The sequence below is a fragment of the Equus caballus genome, chromosome 17 (assembly GCF_041296265.1).
Source record: "Equus caballus isolate H_3958 breed thoroughbred chromosome 17, TB-T2T, whole genome shotgun sequence".
Taxonomy (NCBI): domain Eukaryota; kingdom Metazoa; phylum Chordata; class Mammalia; order Perissodactyla; family Equidae; genus Equus; species Equus caballus.
This window is the reverse complement of record NC_091700.1, coordinates 67,891,220-67,909,098: the sequence shown is the minus strand read 5'-3', so window position 1 is coordinate 67,909,098 and position 17,879 is coordinate 67,891,220. Positions and strand designations below refer to the sequence as shown.

The 17,879-nt window shown below is 41.4% G+C and overlaps 1 protein-coding gene across 7 annotated transcripts in view; it reads left to right on the top strand.

Moving 5' to 3' along the window:
* Nucleotides 1-17,879, top strand: part of KLF12 (KLF transcription factor 12) — a 585,204-nt gene that overhangs the window by 163,386 nt on the left and 403,939 nt on the right. For 3 of the 7 annotated variants that reach the window (XM_070239864.1, XM_005601272.4, XM_023621689.2), the window contains exon 1: nucleotides 1,887-2,139. The exons of 1 other annotated variant lie outside the window; for it this stretch is intronic. The gene's annotated coding sequence lies outside the window, so the exon portion shown is untranslated. 3 more of the 7 variants (XM_070239863.1, XM_070239861.1, XM_001496646.6) reach the window with 2 other exon arrangements.

Here is a 17,879-nt window from a genome sequence, read left to right as displayed (position 1 = left end):
CCTCTCCCTTGTTTCTCTTCCCACTCCACTTCATGCCACATTACTGCGAATCTCCCTCTCCTAACATAAACTTCCCCTCCGCGGCCTTCCAATCGCCGGGCCGGTTTCCCACGCGGCCGGGCTCAGGGGCACCGCGCAGGGGCGTCCAGCAACCCGCGAGCCCCAGCGCGGCCCCTAGGCTGGCACGAAGGTGTCGCACGCCCTCTCCCCCAGCGACCGCCGCGCCCGCCGCCCCACCCCAGCCCGCGCGCCCGCCCCCGCCCACCCTCCGGCGCGGCGCTGACCCAGCGCCCTCCCGGCCGCCGCGGGAACGGCAGGGCCGCGCAGGCTGCCTCTGCTCCCCCCCGCCCCAGAATCCCGCGGCTCGGCTCCCCCGGGCGGGGAGGCGGGGCGGGAGGGGCCCCGGGGAAGGCGTCAAGGACTCGGCTGCGGGCCGCCCGCGTCTCGGGGCTCCCTTCGGGGGCGCAGGGCGGGGGGCTGGGCTCTCCGCCGCCGCCGCTCCCCCGGCCCCGGGGCCTCGGCAGGGGTCTGCCGCTCCCGCTTCCTTCCTCTCCTGCAAGTTCGCCTGCTTTCCTACAGAACTAGCGCGGGCGGGCGCCCCTTCTCCCGGGGCTCCGAGGCGAGGCGCGCGTCTCCGCCTCGCCCCCATTCATCCGGCCAAGGTGAAGCCCGGGGAGGGAGGGCGCCCGCGCCGCGCCCGCGAAGGGCGTCGCTCCCCACCCCAAACAATGATGGCCCTTCCTTACTCGCCCAGCCCTCCGCTGCCCCACCCCCGCGCCCAGGGCATCGCACGCCCGGGCTGCCCCTGCCCGGACCCCATTGTTGCCCGGCGCGGGCGATGCCCGGGGCCCGGGGGCGGTCCCCGCGAGCGGCCGCGCCGCCAGCCTCCCAGCCCCTGCCGGCCGCCGGAGCCGGCTCCGCCCACACCTTTCCAACTTAGCCGGCGGGCGAGCCGCGGGGACTGCTCGGGTGCCCGACCCCCTCCCTGCGCGCCCCCACCCGGCCGGGGAGGGGGCGGGAGGCCGAGCGGGCGCCGCGCTTTCTGTGTCTCCGAATTCTCTTCCTAAGGCTGCCTTGCGCGCTCTGACACAAAAGAGGGGACTTTCTCGCGGCTGAGCGCGAGTCCTCGCCTGGCGAGTTGAAACCGGGGGGTTCCTCCTTCGGCGAGGCCCCGCGGGCCCCTCGGCCGGCGGCTCCCAGAGCTCCGTGGGCCATGTGTAGGTTATTTTGGGTATCGCACCAAGGTGGTGCAGGTGAAAGGAAAGCGCGGCCGAGGCCGGAGGCCGGGGGGCGGGGGCAGGGGTGGGGCGGGGTGGGGCGGGGTGGAGGCTCCGCGGACCCACCCCCCAGCCCGGCGGCCCGGGCGGCGAGGCGAGGGCTGGGCAGTGGGTGTTGCCTTCTACCTCTGCGAGCGGGGAGGGGTTAGTTTCCCACAGGGGATTTCAACCATCACACTCAGAGCCCGCCTCCTAATCCTCGGGCGGAGCGGCTCGGGGGCCCCATTTTATGGCAATAAAGCGACTTAGCGCCTGCTGAGCGAGCCCCTCCCTGCCGCCGCCCCCGCCCTCGGCCCCACCCCGGGGCTCGCCCGCAGCGGCGGGGCTTTGTTTCTGGGGAGGAGGACCCGGAGCTCTTTTGTTTGGGGGTTTGGTGTTTTCACCCCCCTACCTCACCCTACCCCACCCCACCCCACCCCCCGTGCCTCTCCGGTTTCCTGAGCTGCGGGCTGCAAGGAAGGAGAAGCGGCGTCTTGCAACCCCCTCGGCTGGGCCCCGGGGTAATTCGATGCGGGCCTGGCGAGGCTCCCCACGCTAGACCGGGGCTCGCGTCTCGGCAGCCTCCACCCACCGGCCCACCCTACATTTAGCGCATCATGTGATCCGGGTAAGTCATTTGCAAGTACAACAGTTCCCTGGGTTGCCCCCCATTCATTTCCTGAGAACTGCAGAGAGCAGCTGAGAGACTCTGCCTGTGCGTGTGCGAGTGTGCGTGTGAGTGTGCGCGGGTGACGCCGTGTGTGTGCGAGAGTGTGTGTGCGCGCGTGTGTGTGTGAGAGAGAGAGAGAAAGGGAGAGAGAGAGAGGGGGACTCTGTGTGAGGGAAAGAAAACAATTTCTCCTGCTCTGCAGCTTCTGTTCAGGTCTGTGCCGATTCCGTTTCTTATCAAAATAAACAACCCCCTCCTCTTTTTTTTTTTTTGCCATCCCAAATCAGACCGTATTCTCTTAACATGTTTTATTTTTCTTCTGTCATCTGCTCAAGTTAAATCATTTTGGTTGGTCTGTGTTCTTAAAGGGGGAAAGTGTTGGGAAGCGGGAGGGGGCCGAGGGAGGACGATGCTATTGCAAAGCAAGGAGCGTCGGTCGGATTCGTGGAGAAGAAAGAAGGAGGTCCCCCCCCCCCACCCAAATTTTTTTAAAAAAGAACTTATCAAGTAACGTGAATTAAGCAAATGTTTTTCTACCCCTAGTGGATTGTTGGTTTTAGTGTTTGCCTGACAGTTGCCAAGGATGAGAAATAAAACACCAGAGCTGAATTGGAGGGGTGGGGGTTGGGGGGGGGCTGTGGAAGTAGTTTGCCCCCAGGAATAGAGCCAGTTCGTTGAATAGCTGCCGCCCCGGGGCTGTGTGGGCTGTGGGTGTGCGCTGGAGAGAGTGGACGAGAAGGGGTTAAGGCGGAGATGACACTGCTGGCATGAATAGTGGTCCTGGTGCTACATTCATTATTGTCTCTGGTCGTAATGATGTGTAACTGTCACTTGCTACAGTGCCTGGTCCATGGAAGTAGCCAGGGGGTGGTCCGTGACTGTTATTTTCAATTACTGGGGACCCGGCCGGAGTTGACAAGGGGCAACTTTGCACGTCCACCCGGGCCAGGAAGCCCGCCGAGCCGGCCTGGGAGCCACTTCTTGCCTTAGAAGCTCGCTCCGAGGACTCGTACTTGACCTCCGCGACATTAGTTGGTGTTCGTGTTAGATGCTCTCCTACGGGGAGAATCAACCCTGCTTTTGTTGGATAGAGAACTGCCTATTAGAACTTTGAAAACTTTTATCTTTGGGGAAAAGGGTGGGGTGCACTCAACAGTTCTGTTTCGAAGTGCATTTGAGGCAAATGCTTGGAAAAAGTACCGATTCCTTTGTTATATGCCCTGCAGCTTCCCAGCCCCCTTCACCCTGCGCTTCGAGTTTTGCATACTTTAATAGTAATAGCTTTAATTTAGCTGATAAAAGCTGACTGTGTTGAGTTAAAGAGTATTAGTACAACGGAATTTGTAATCTGGATAAACAGTTTGTGTGGTTAATATTGTCAGCTCTCTGATTTAACTGTACAGATGGTTTAAGTATCGTTCTATATGGATTGTTTTAAGCAATTCCACTGGCTAATAGAATTCTCGGCCGAGCACTGGGATGTTTTATTTTAAATCAGGTTTAATATTCTCTCAGTTTCCCTGTAACACCACGGAGACGAGCAGCTTTATTTACATTTAGTGCATGTGCATCTCGTGGCTTCGGTAGACATCTGCCAATCAAATACACGTCATTCTGCAAATCCACCTAGACGCCTCCATGCCCTTTTCTTACTGGAGGATAGAGTTGTTCAGATACGTAAATGCTTTCAAATAAATTGGGTGGCTTTTTGCAGGCAGCAGCTTGTGATGGCAGTAGGAATGGTCACTTTGAAGAGTGGGTATATACCATCTTCTAAGAAATGCTCTTTGGAATTAGCATTTAATATAAAAAGTTCCCCCCCCCCCGCCCCCCAAGCCTGGTTGTGCTATTTGCAGACCTCATTCACATTTTGTTTACATTTTTTAAAACCACATAGAAATTGGTTATGCTAAAGGGGTATATACTTTTAGTCTAGAAAATGTTAAACTGTAGAAGAGTAGTAGAAATAGGATGTTGAAGGACAACATTTTCGTTGCATAATTTATATCTTTATCATTGCAGCCTGGTGAGTCTGGAGACTAGGTTTGAGTTGGAGAGAGAACAATTTGAGCATACAGGAATTGGCAGAAATTTGTAATACGTTTAGGAAAGAGGTTTATTATTCTACCTTCTAATTCATAACTATAATGACATGTACTTAAGCTGGTAAAGTTTGGAATGTGTTCACATAAAATTTCCTAATTTGTGAACTAAAGCTGTGACACTCACGTAACTAATATAGCTGTGTCAGATCAACAAAACATTCTTGGGGGGTTTCTGTTTATTTTTGAAGTGCTTCAGTTATTTATCTGTTACTTAGTAATGCATATTTAAAAGAAACTTCAGCCAGCTAAACTTTGTTTTGGAATGCTCTGTATTAACTGTTTATTGAATGAAAATTGTTGTGCTAATGATCCTTTAATACTTTTTCTCCAGAAAGTTCCTTTGCAAGAAATGAATGTCATTTGGGGAGAAAACTGGAGCGGGTATAGCGTTTGAGACCTTGACCTTAGCAACTCTTGGCTGGTGGTTGTTTACTCCAGCTGCAGCCTATGTGTGTACAGAAAGGGAGGGACTGCAAACACAGGGGTGCTCACCCTCCCCAGGCCAAGGGAAAACAAATCGGGATGCTTGACGGTCATTCCGAGGAACATGCATTAGGCATATAATAACGATAGTGTTTTGGTCCTTTAAAAATATGTATGTTTCTCCAGGATTACTTCCTGGCCTCCTGTAAAAGGTAAACATGCACTTTAACAGCTTCAGAGTGAGTTTTAGATGTTATATCATGAAGCAGGCTGTTATCAACTTAATGAAATAATTTGGTCTTACATATAGGTGTGTTTCTTATCTCCACAAAATCGACATAAATGCTTAGGCCTCTAGGCCTATGCTGAGGACATTTTGAACTCAAGCCAGTGTTGGTTAATCTAGAAAATTGAGTAACCTTATCAGAGAGGTGATATTGTAAATAGTTGCACTGGACGTTTTCTCCATCGTACAAAATGGGAAGTGTGGTATTTCATATTTATGGGAATTAGATTGATCAGCTTAAATGTGAGGTGTCAAATGGTTTGTTTTCTTTATAATGTGAGAGAAACGATCTTCTTAGAGTGTCAGCGTCATAAATTTAGCTGTAGGTGATTTGTGTATTACAGAATAGTTGAATTCTCCAAAGCTAGAAATGGCACAAACTCATTTGCAAAGTTATTCTTTTTTTTTGAATAAGTTTCCCCACTTGTGCTTCCATGTTGATTAATGAGCAAGAGCTAAAAATCCCAAAACAGTCTTTCAGCATTCACACCATGATTATCTTTTTCTTTTCGAAAACAAAACTTTCAGTTTTGTAAATAATTCTGAAAATAGGTTGCAGTTGCTTACCTTTATCATTTACATTTTGAAACTACCATATGATAGTAGAAATATCTGTATTTTTGCCCAATGTTCGTTTATTTTCCGTCTGTATATTAATACGTATTTTTCAGCTTATAAGTCATGTAGCTTTTGGTCTTAGGTATGTACAAAATGTAAGGGTAAAAATATTAAAATTAAATCACTGGCAACACCCTGTAACCACAGCCTTAACTCATCTGCCACAGTCACCCCTCCCAAAATCAAAATGCAAGTAAACAGATGGGCCTTGCCCTGTGCCCAGGAGGTCAACAGCCTTATGCTCTGTGAGACCTTGGTTGCTAGATTCCAAGCCCTTCCAGAGAACTGTCTGACTTCAACCGACCAGAATTCATTTTTAGGGCCTGGACCAGCCACACCCCATCTGATGTCAGCTTTTGAGTTCTTGTGGTGGAGAACACATGCTGTGGATTAAATGGTTACTTTCTCTATATATTCTCAGTAATTATGTTACAAAAGGATTTTTCGGTTTTGGGTGTTTATTGTCATAAAAGTGGCTACTTGAGTAGTCGTATTGCTCTATAAAAATTTGTTTTGGTCTGGCAGTAGATTACAGGATCTTCACCCAAACAATGCTGCTGTGGTATGGTCTTTCTCCTGTCTTTTTTCCAACTTAAAGTTATACTTTTATTTTGTTGCTAATTTCATGGTCTATATTTTAAAATATTTATTAGTGTAATAATTGGACTGGCTCAAACAGTACTATTGTTTAGGTACAGATGGAGTAGCAGAAAGCCCTTGCTCATATTGCTGCATGGAAGGTGAGAAGGGAAAAATGGGAGAGCTTTGAGATAGTTTTCCTGCCTCGATCAGAAGCTGTAGAAGCTGCCAGTATTACTGCTTCCTGGCCTGGACAGTCAGGAATTGTGTTCAGAGTGCTACATTTTCCTTGCTTATCAGTATGTATGACCTTTCACAATAATTCCTGGCATGGTGTGTATGTATATACTATATATACATATGTTCACTATTTTATATATTTATATATGTATGTGTATATATATAAAATATATTTATGAATGCGTTTTTATATTCTTTATCTATATTGGCATATACTCCCTACACCATATATGTTATGGCCAAGAATTATAGTAAAAAAGCCCCCCTCTTGTATAAAAAAGAAGAAATACACGTAAAGTCTGTTTTTTCAAATTGTATGTTTAGTAATACTATTCTCACTTTATTTTTGAGATTAACAAGCAAACTCATAACAAAACATGAAAACAGCCCTGCCCCAAAGAAAACAAACCAATAAACCTAAATGACAATCAAGATGAATTATTGTAAAAAATGAAATAAACTGCAAAGAAAACCTTCATTCATTTCATAATCAAGTGTCTGCTAAGATTATACCTCCTGGAATCAGGACTGATTTACACGATTAAGTGAGTCTGCAAAATGGGAAAAATAATATGTAGTTTCCGGGGCTGCGGAGGGTAAAATGAGATAAGGTCGGTAAAAATCACATTGTAAACTGTGAAGTACTGGTGTGGCAACTGATTGACAGAAAAACCACTCCCTCCCCATTCTCCACCCCCTGCCCTAAAAGGGATGAACTTTCCAGCCTCTCAAAGTGAGCCTATAAATTACACTTATGGAGAAGGAATTTCCGAGTGTGGGTAGAAAACTTCTGGCAGTCAAAGGTCATGAATTCCATTCCTGTCTCACCAGAGATTTGCTCTATGACCTTGAGAAAGTCACTTTTACAAAGTTTCTATGTAGCTGGTATAAAAGTTACTGACTATTAACGTTTATATAATGCAGGTGAAGTATCTCAGCTTTTCAGAGGAAAGAAATACATGAAGCTACAGTTCCCATGATCGTTTACGGAAAATAGAAAATAAAGATGAACAATGATTATTTAGAGATTATAACCCTCCAGGCTACTTCTTTAATGAATCAACTGAAACTTCTATCAACTGGTCATTAGAAATGCCCTTAATTTTTTTTTATAGAATCATTAAATTTGTGCTGTTGTGCTATAATTTAGAACAGTCTGTTGAACTGCAAATCCCTAGTTAAGCCAAGATTCTGTTGATTAAGCTCTGTCTGATTTATGGCTTAAAGTCTCTTGGTTATTAGACTCAAACATTGTTGCAACACAACGTGCTCAGTAAGGAGAGGTAGATGATGGAGATCTTAAATGGGTATTTGAAAATTTATTGAACACGTATTTCACTTTTATCACACATTTTTCTGCCATGTACTTTTCTTTACACACACAATTTGAGAAAATTAATTACTTAATTTCTTCCCAGCTACATTTTTTCCAGTTAAGAAACAAAAAAGACTTTTTTTCACACTCTGCCTAATCACTCTATTCTTGCAAGAGCAAAGAACCAGATTTAAAGTAGCTCATCAATATAACTCATTTTAGAGTCTTTCTGTGTCGCACTTCCACCTTGCGTAACTCCTGTTCGTGTTACAACTATGACTGTAAACATCCCTTTCTGTGGGACTCTTATTTATCATCCTTTGCTTTAGGAATACGCTGGGTTCCAGTCTGTGTTCTATGGCCTCATAGCTAGTGATATTCCTGCTGGTGTAATTGCTTGTTGTTTTGCCTTGTCTCCACCCAATAAGTCCCTTGAGAGCAGGAAATGAATCTTCTTCGCAGTTACTTTACTGACTTCTAACACAGTACCTAACATAGTGATTGATCACATAGTGCTGAAATACTTACCGAAAGAGCAAATCGAGGAGGACAGTCCATATGACTGTCCTTTCAGTAGCTAAATGCCAATATGATGGTCATTTCCTACCCAAGTCTTCGTGTCTGGCTAAATATATTCAACTCTATCAGCCGTTCCACAATTCACTACATTTTCCTGGAATTTCTTTTTCTTGCAAAATGAAGCCTTGTTGTGGAGTCAGATAGTTCTGGGTTTGACACCTCAAGCTATCCAGTTTTTAGCTGTCTAACTGGGCAAGTTAATTCTCAGTTTACTCGTTGGTAAATAAAAACAAAAGAACAAATAATGTCAACACTGCAGAGTGTTTTTGAGGATTAAAATTGTGGTAATGTCCTTAAAGCATCCAGTATATAGAACCTTGTACATATTTAGCACTTGATAAATATTAGTCTGCTCCAGTGTATTGATGCCTCTCTTAAAAGCAGCCATTCAGAGTAAATAGTAGCAAGAAAATAAAATAGCTGCTCTTTATTGTGTAGCTACTATAATACAGAAGTTAGGCACGGGGCTTTTCATATGTTATTTAATATGTACTCTTTAGAAAACAGGTATGTATAGTTGACTTTCAAATAATTGACACTCTGCGTCCTCTTTGTGGAGACCCCTAAAGTATCTTTTATTCACTGGATTTTGATTTAGGAATACCAGTTCATGAGTGCATTTTTGTAGCTATTGTGTGATGGTGCTGTCTGCCAAGTAACAGTACTACCCCCGCCCCATTGACTTTGCCACTTTTGACAGTAATTTCAGAAACTATTTGAAAATTTTACTGCTTTTTGCCTTTCATTAACAAAATGAATAGAAAAAAGGGGAAAATGAAAGTGCTACTTGTAGTTCTATGAGAAACAGGGTTTATTATCTTGATGTACAATTGAGACAAAGAAATCATTAGGTGTACTGAAAAGTGGTGAATCTTTATTGATAGTGCTTAATGGAGTTAAGCTGATAAAGTGTGAAAAATAATAAGATTATAGAACGTACAAAATGCTATACATCTATTTTAAATGACACTGTCTAATAGAGTGTGTGTAATTACAGATTTTGCAAGTTTTCTTTTGTCTCTGGGAATGACTCTCCTTTAAAACCTTGGTCTGGTCCCTTGACATAGACATATTTGACTTTTTACAAGTTTTCAGGAGTGCGTTATATATAAAAAACATGAGAGTCCTTCTTTTATTTATTAAATAAATATTCATTGAGTCCATGTGTATGATATTAAGGTTTTTATTTTATAGATGTGGAAACTGATTTTCACCAAAGAAAGGACATCATGATCCATAGCCATTTTTTTTTTTTTGAGGAAGATCAGCCCTGAGCTAACATCTGCTGCCAGTTTTCCTCTTTTTGCTGAGGAAGACTGGCCCCGAGCTAACATTCGTGCCCATCTTCCTCTACTTTATATGTGGGATGCCTGCCACAGCATGGCTTGCCAAGCAGTGCTAGGTCTGCATCAGGGATCTGAACCGGCGAACCCTGGGCCACTAAAGCGGAATATGTGAACTTAACCGCTGCACCACCAGGCCAATCCCCATAGCCAGTTTTAAAGCAGAGAGTTGAACGCTGGAAAGCCTTTGAACTTTCCCCTCTGTGACTGTTACCTCTCTTCAGCGTTAAATATGATATTCTAGAGTTAATCTGATTGTAGAGTAGAGCAAAAAATGAGAATATTATACAAATAAATACTGTATTTAGAAGCTGTATTTTATTTGTAGATTATATTGACATACTACATTTACTAGAATGTATTTACTAAAATATTTACTTCAATTCAGAAGCCAATTCTGTGTTTGCTGATACAGGTACTAAAACAAGTTATGAGACCTAATCCAAAAGTTATTTTAGAAGGCAGCTGCTACAGGATGTTCCATAGTAGTAATAGTAGACCAATAAATTCTGGCCAATATGCGTTTTGCTGTTTGATAAAGCTGTTAAAGTCAGAAGCATAATAAAAGTAATAAAAAACATGTTATCTATGTAAAAAAAATACCTTATCCGTTTGACCTATACTTATTTAGCTCCTAACACCTATCTGGAATCATATAGGAAAAGGTTAGGGCGTTATCATTAATGAGCTGAAAATCAAGTAGCGGAGGAAAGACATGTAGAAAATTATAATACAAAGTAATTTGTGATAAATCGACCAAGTGCATGCTGTAAGTTGCTTAAACAAAATGCTTGGGGGAAAAATTGCTTCTGTCTTGGAAATCAAAAGTTTCAGTGTTTTATTGAATATGTGGCGAAAACAAACAAGCAAATACAAAACATAATGGAAAAAGTTTACTTTTTGTGGAAAAGAGAAAGCAAACCTGCGAGGAGATGAAAGTAAATTAAAAACAGGTATTTTGAGGGGGCCTGCCCTGTGGCTGAGTGGTTAAGTTCACGTGTTCTACTTTGGTGGCCTGGGGTTTGCTGGTTTGGATCTTGGGTGCGGACCTACGCACCACTCATCAGGCCGTGCTGTGGTGGTGTCCCAAACAGAAAAACTAGACTGACTTATAACTACGATGTACAGCTATGTACTGGGGCTTTGGGGAGAAGAAGAAGAGAAAAAGAGAAAGATTGGCAACAGATGTTAGATCAGGGCCAGTCTTCCTCACCAAAAAACTCCAGGTATTTGGACAACTGTGGTGATCTCACACCTCCTTTTCTGTTATTTTTTAGAGCTGATGGCTTTATGATATTTTGGCAAACTTCTATCATTTGCCATGTCACCAGAAAATTTTCTTTTCTAGAAACAGATGCTGGATGTACTTGGCCAGTAGGGCATACAGTGTTATAATGAGTTTAGAGTAGATTTATTTGGGCAAGACCAAAATAATAGTGTTGATTGGTTAATCACACTTTAAAAATACACTTTATGTGAAGCTATCTACTGAAATTTATTTCCTATTGCTGAAGAGGTTTGGTGTATGATATTTATAAATGGTGGGAATATTTGCCTTCACCAAAAACCTTCGAATATAGGAATGAGAGTTCTTTTACATAAGAACCATGGAAGGAAAAACTTGAAAACTGATCAATTTTACAGAAGATCAGAGTTGATTGTAATTTATCAGAGGTGTTACTTGAAGCGATATTTAGAAAAAAACTTTACATTAGTGTGGTTGGATATTTAAAGAGTGGCATCCTTTGAAATGTGCATTAGCTTTTCTGCTTTAGGTATAAATATGGGACACTTAAGCAAACACAGAATATTTCGTTTTGAGAGATTGTATAACAGGAAGGAAATGATCTCTTGAGGAGTCTACAAAGAGCATTGATGGAATTCTTATTGTGCACTCAGCCCTCTGTTGAGTATATTGGGACTATACCAAGGCTCTAGGCTAAAGCAGTTGTGTTTTATTTATACATAGCCTGGTAATTAAGACAGTTTAGAATACTTGAGAAGTATGGGCTAGCAAAAAATAGCTTAGTTCTTGGTGGTTTACAGAGTGGTTTTCATTTCATCTGACCATCCTATAAGATAGATTGGACATGTTACCATTTTATTGATGTGGATATTAAAGTCAAGCGAAGGTAAAGTAACTAGAAGGTGGCCAAGTCAAAACTAGAACCTCGGTTTCCAACACCAGCAAGATAATTTTTTCTCTTTCATTCCTCTACTGTTTTCCTATAACTTTCATTGAGTCTTAATAAACCAAAATTCTGAAAGTCCATGTTGTACAAAAGAGGTACCACTGTCTAGTGTTTACCTCATAGGGGATGTTCATTGAATGTTATTGGGTGAATTCTCACCTCTTTTCAAAACTTTTGCACTTAAAAGGGCATAAAAAACCTCATGTATACCAGCCCAGAGAGACCACCCTGATCAGTTCTAGAAGAGACTGCAATTACAGGCATCTGTACTCTTTGAAGAAAATTAGGGATATGGTTCAACACTTAAAATGTCCCAAGGCTTGTGCTAGGCGCTGAGAATGTGAAGGCAAATGAAACATGGGCTTTATCCTAATTTCTAGGCAGACTGCAGAAGCAGCAGCACGGCTGAGCGCAAAGGAAGGACCATGCTAGTGTGTGCTGGTTTATTTTGTTTTCCTCAGTTAGATCTTTAATGTGCCTGAAAAAATACCCTAGATATATTTAGATTGATGCTTTAGTAAAGAAGTACTTTTAATCTTATCAGAAAATCTTTTTCCATATAAGCATGTGATTTTCTAAGTTTTTTTCTCTTTCAAAAACAGTACATCATGCATTTAGTGTACATGGAATGTGTATGATACATTTTAAAGGCATTATTTCATTTAATGTTTATAGCTAACTCTCTGCTGGGTATTTATGGTATTTAAATGTGAATTTGCTATTACTTTTATGACTTAGTTTTTCAAAGGAACACAACTTCAGCTTTGCAGGAAATAAGCTTTGTTTTGCAGAACCTCGCTTCCTGGGTCGTGTTTACAAATATCTCTCTCTGATAAAACCAGGTACACGTGTGTGGAGACTTGTAAACTTCTTTTCTTAGTGAACTCCTTTCTCTCTCTCTCACTTAGCTCCTCTTCATCCTCTAGTCAGCAGTAGCATTCCATTCCTCCATAAGCCATGCCATCAGAACTATTATGTGTCCTTGTATATTTTTTCCCATATCCATAAGTGTTATACACACACATGCACACAGGTTTATTTATTTTGTGAGGAAGAGTGGCCCTGAGCTAACATCTGTTGCCTGTCTTCCAGTTTTTGCTTGAGGAAGATTGTCACTGAGCTAACATCTGTGTCAGTCTTCCTCTTATTTTGTGTGGGCTGCCACCACAGCATGGCTTGATGAGTGGTGCTTTGTCTGCGCCCGGAATCTGAACCTGTGAACCCCAGGCTGCCGAAGCGGAGTGCCCGAACTTAACCACTATGCCACTGGGCTGGCCCCTCATTGTTGCTTTAAATTAGGATTTCCTGACTGCTAGTGACCTTGAACATCTTTTCCTATGTTTGTAGATAAATTTGAATTGTTCTAAGAATTACCCTTTCCTATTCTTTGTCCATTTTTCTGTTTGGTTGTTGTCCTTTTATGAGACCATTTGTCCAACATCTGCATTGCAAATAATTTTCTCAAAAACTAATTTTTTGTCTCTTCTTTGTTCAAGAAATATCTTTTGATATATAACACTTAAAGTTTTTATGTAATTGATTCTTTCTCTTTGTCTGGTTCCCTGTTTTCTTCTTTTTTTTTTTTTAAAGGATTTCTCCATTGATAAAATAGACATGTAATCTCCTACACTTAGATTTAATTTTTCTTTCCATTTGGTCTTGACTTTAGTCCCTTTGGAATTTTTTTTTGAGGAAGATTAGCCCTCAGCTAACTACTGCCAGTCCTCCTCTTTTTGCTGAGGAAGCCTGGCCCTGAGCTAACATCTGTGCCCATCTTCCTCTACTTTATATGTGGGATGCCTACCTCAGCATGGCGTGCCAAGTGGTGCCATGTCTGCACCTGGGATCTGAACCAGCGAAACCCCGGGCCGCCGAGAAGCAAAACGTGTGAACTTAACCGCTGCGCCACTGGAATTTTTAGTTTTATATACTATAAGAGAGGGGAGGAGAGTCCACCTTTACTTACTTTCAGATTCATATCCAGTCCATTGTATCAGCACCATTTTTAAGGTAATGTATCCTTTCCCCAGTAAATAAAATTTGTCGTATTTTATGTTTCCATATATCCTATGATAGCAGATTTTTTTCTTTTTAACATAATTTGTCATATTTTATGTTTCCATATATCCTATGATAGCAGATTCTTTTCTTTTTAACATAACTTTCTTAGATATTCTCAGACATATAACTGATGTTCACATCTAAGGAATATTTTATCTATTGTCCCAACTCCCCCAAGCAAAAAATACACAGAAGTCCTGTTGTTGTTCTAATTGGAATTGCATTAAATTACATGTAATCGAGACAATTAACATTTTAATGTTATTTCTAGTGCATTATTTTATCCTGATTCAAGAATGTGGATGTCCTTCTCTTTATTCATATCTTAGTTTTTATATTTCAAATAGAGTTTAATATTTTATTTGTGGTGGTTTTCTCTTTGATTAAATTTAGTTCTAAGTACTTTGTGTATTTTTGGCTATTTTATATCTACGGAGATATTCTTTTTTTTTCTGTTGATATAGTGAATTAATTGCATTGCCTAATCTTTGAATGTTGTACAGACTTAGTTTGTGTTATTTTCCTCATTTATAATTTTAATCAAAGCATTGTTATTCATTTTTTAACTCTTGCTTATAAGCATCAAATTTTAATATCTAAGTCAATTTTTTGGGAAAGAGACACCATCAAGAATTTCCCTCCAGAACAAAACAATGATGTTCCTTCCTCTAAATAACCAAATTAGTTTGTGTTTTTGATTCTTTAATAACTTGCTGAGATTTGCTTTGTGGCTCACAATATGGTCTATGTTGGTGAATGTTGCATGCACAATCGAAAATAATGTGTCTTCATTGGCGCATTCTATGAATATCAGTTCGGTCTATATTCTATAAATGTCAGTTTGGCAAGCTAATTAATGTTCTTCAGGTCTTCTCTATTGTTAACTGATTTTTTTGTCTCCTTGTTCTGACTGTTATTGGGAGAGGAGGGTTTAAGTGTTTAAATACAATTATGAACTAGTCTAATTCTCTTTTCAGTTTTATCAGGTTTTGCTTTATGTATTTTGAAGCTCTCTTATTAGATGCATACATGTTTGGGATTGTTATGTTTTCTTGGTGAATTGACACCTTTATCATCGTGTAATATCCCTCTTTTTCCCTTGTAGAGAACATATAATTGGATGATACTGTTTGTAATTCCATCTTACTGTCTCCAACTTTTATTTGAAATGGTTTGATCATTTACATTAAACATTTTTGTAAGACAGTTTCTATCTACTGACTTGGTATTTGTGTTCTATTTGTCTCACTTGATCTTTGCTCTTGTTTTCCCTGTTTCTTGCCCTCTTTGGGCTTGGTTGTGTTTTAAAATTCTGTTTTATCTTCACTATTGGCTTATTAACTACATCTCTTTTATATTTTTAGTGGTTACTCTAGAGTTTACAACGTACATCATTAACTTATCACAGTCTATCTTCAAATGATGTCATACCACTTCTGTGAAGTCCGAATCTTACAACAGTATACTCCCATTTTTTCGCTCCCATTGTTTGTGTTACTTTCTTAATAAATTTCACTTATATATGTTATAAACCATACATTTCCTAGTTCTGTTTTTGCTTGAAAGAGTCAGTTATCTTTAATAGGGATTACAAATCAGAAAAAATGTCTTTTTTGTATTTATTGATTTTTTTTCCTAAGTCCAGCTTCATTCTTTCTTTGTTCTAAATTTCTATCTAGTATATTACTTTTGCCTAATGAAATTTCTTAATATATCTTGTAGTGCAGCTCTGCTGGCAGTGACTGTTCTTGGCTCTTGCTTGTCTGAAAAAGTCTATTTGTCTTTGTTTCTGAAATATTTTAGTTGGATTTTGAATTCTAGTTTGACAGTTTTCTCCCTATTACTTTAACCATTTTTCTATATTATCCTTTAGCTTGCATGGTTTTTGAAGAGGAGTCTTTGTGATTTTGATCTTTCTTCCTCTGTATGTAATGGTTCTTGTTTCCTCTGACTGCCTTCAAAATTTTTTCTTTAACTTTGGTTTTCAGTAATTTGGCTATGATGTGCATAAGTGTGCATAGTTATCATTTCTAATTATCCTGCTTGGAGTTTTCTAAATTTCTTTGTAGTTTGTCCTTCCTAATTTTTCATCCATTAGCTTTTTGAATATTTCTTCTCCCTTTACTCTCTCTTCTCCTTCCAAACTATTTTCACAAGTACATTAGTCTGCCTTATATTGTCCCAGAAGTCTTGGATCCTTTGCATCTCCTCTTGTCATATTCAGTCTTCAGTCTGAATAATTTTTATTGCTAGATCTTCAAGTTTACAAATTCTTTCTATTGTGTCTAGTCTTTTGTAAGCTCAGTGAAAAAATTCTTCATCTTTGATCTAAAGTTATTTGTAGCATTTTCATATCACGTTAAAAAATTCCATCTCTGCTTAATTTCTCTGTTTATGCGTGTTGTCTTTTTCTTTAGATTTCTTTACATTTTAATCACAGTTATTCTAATGTCTCTATTTGATAATTTCAACATCTCGGTCGTCTTGAGGTCTGATTATGTTGATAGCTTTATCCCTTGACAATGGGAAACTTTTCTTGCTTTGTTTTTGTGTCTTGTAATTTTTGATTGACTGCATGATGTTATATGTAAGAGAACAGTAGAAATTGAGGTAAATAATTATTCTGCAAGATATTAGGGTCTGTGGAGGGGGGAGATGAATCAGTTTGGTCTGTGGATGTGCTGAGTTGTTGCTTTGTTGTTGCTGCTGAACTGTCACATCACCAGAGACTTCAAGTTCTCTCAGGAATGCCTTGCTTTTACCTTGAGACTTCTGTGAGAACTGGAGCGCCACATAGTGTTTCTTCTCAGTGTTCCTGCTATACCCTCAACTTTCAGCCAGCCCTCACCTCTAGTATCACAAGGGGCCTCTTTCTGTGCTTTTGCCTCTATCGCAGTAGTAGTCTGGGTGGAGTTGTGGTTGGGTGAGTGAGTGGGGTCTCAGTTCCCCTACACCAGCTGCAGTCTTAGGCAGGCCTGGCATACCTAAGCCTGAGTTGGGACTTGGTCGGTATGCCTGTACCTTCTCGTGGTAGCTAAACTAGGCCTCATAACAATGGCAGACTTTTGTGCCAGTGAGTTTCTAATTCCTCCATCAATGTGGTTGACCTTTTTTGTATCACTGAGGAATTCTGGGCCTGAGTGAGTTTCCTGCCTTACTGCAGGAGCAGATGAGTTTTACTTAGTGTTGAGTCCAGGGTCAGGGGTGTGTGATTTCTGTCTCTTACTCAGTGGCTGCTCTTCTTTGAACCTGGGGAGAGGGATCGGCAGAGGGTCTTTCTCTCCTAGCGCAGGTATTTTCTTCTCCTCCTCTAGCAGCAGTTCACCTCTGCCTGGAGGGAACAGGAGTATTTACTGTCCTTGTCCCTGTGGCAGATGGCATTTGCTTTTTTTGGTAGTAGAGTCTGGGAAGAAGCCAGTTTTTATGCTTGTGCTCCAGTGGTTGTTGATCCCTACCTGCATACCAGCACTTCCAAGGGGGCTCTCTGGTCTCCTGTTCTTTTCCCAGTCTTTTGTCTTAGCACCTGTTGAAGGCTTGTGCAAAAGAGCAGGTGAGTGGCTGTGCAGTGTCCTTGCATCAGGGGTTTGCTGGGATACTCAGTAACTGTGCTAGCCCACATTCAGCTTTTAAGAATTTGTTAGAATTTTAGTGGTTTTTTTATCTGCTGAAAAATTAAAAAAAAAATTATTGCAGTAAAAAACACCTAAAAAGGAATTCTTCGTCTTAACTATTTTTAAACCTGCAGTTCAGTAATGTCAACTACATTCGCATTGTTGTGCAACCGATCTTGAACTTTTTCATCTTGCAAAACTGAAACTCTATATCCATTGAACAAGTTTCCATTTACCCCTCCCCTGGGCCCCTGGCAGCCACCATTCTACTTTCTGTTTCTTATCTGCTTTTAGGACTGTTCACTCTTTTTCCATTATCATGGCCATAGGCAATGTCCTGTTCCTCTGTGAAGGGGCTTGTTACCCACTGGAACCTACCTAGTTCACCTGGTTGCCTTGTGACTTCAACTCTTTGGTCTCAAAAACATGATTTTGTAGTGTATTCAGCTTACCTAAGTCTTTTCTTTCTATACCCGTTTAGCTTAAATGTGCTTAGATTTCTTTTCCTTTTTCTTTTTTTGGAATACCTGTTGAATTTTTTGTAGGTTTTTTTTTTATCATCTACTGATAAATCATCTGTTTTTCACCTTTAGTTGACTGT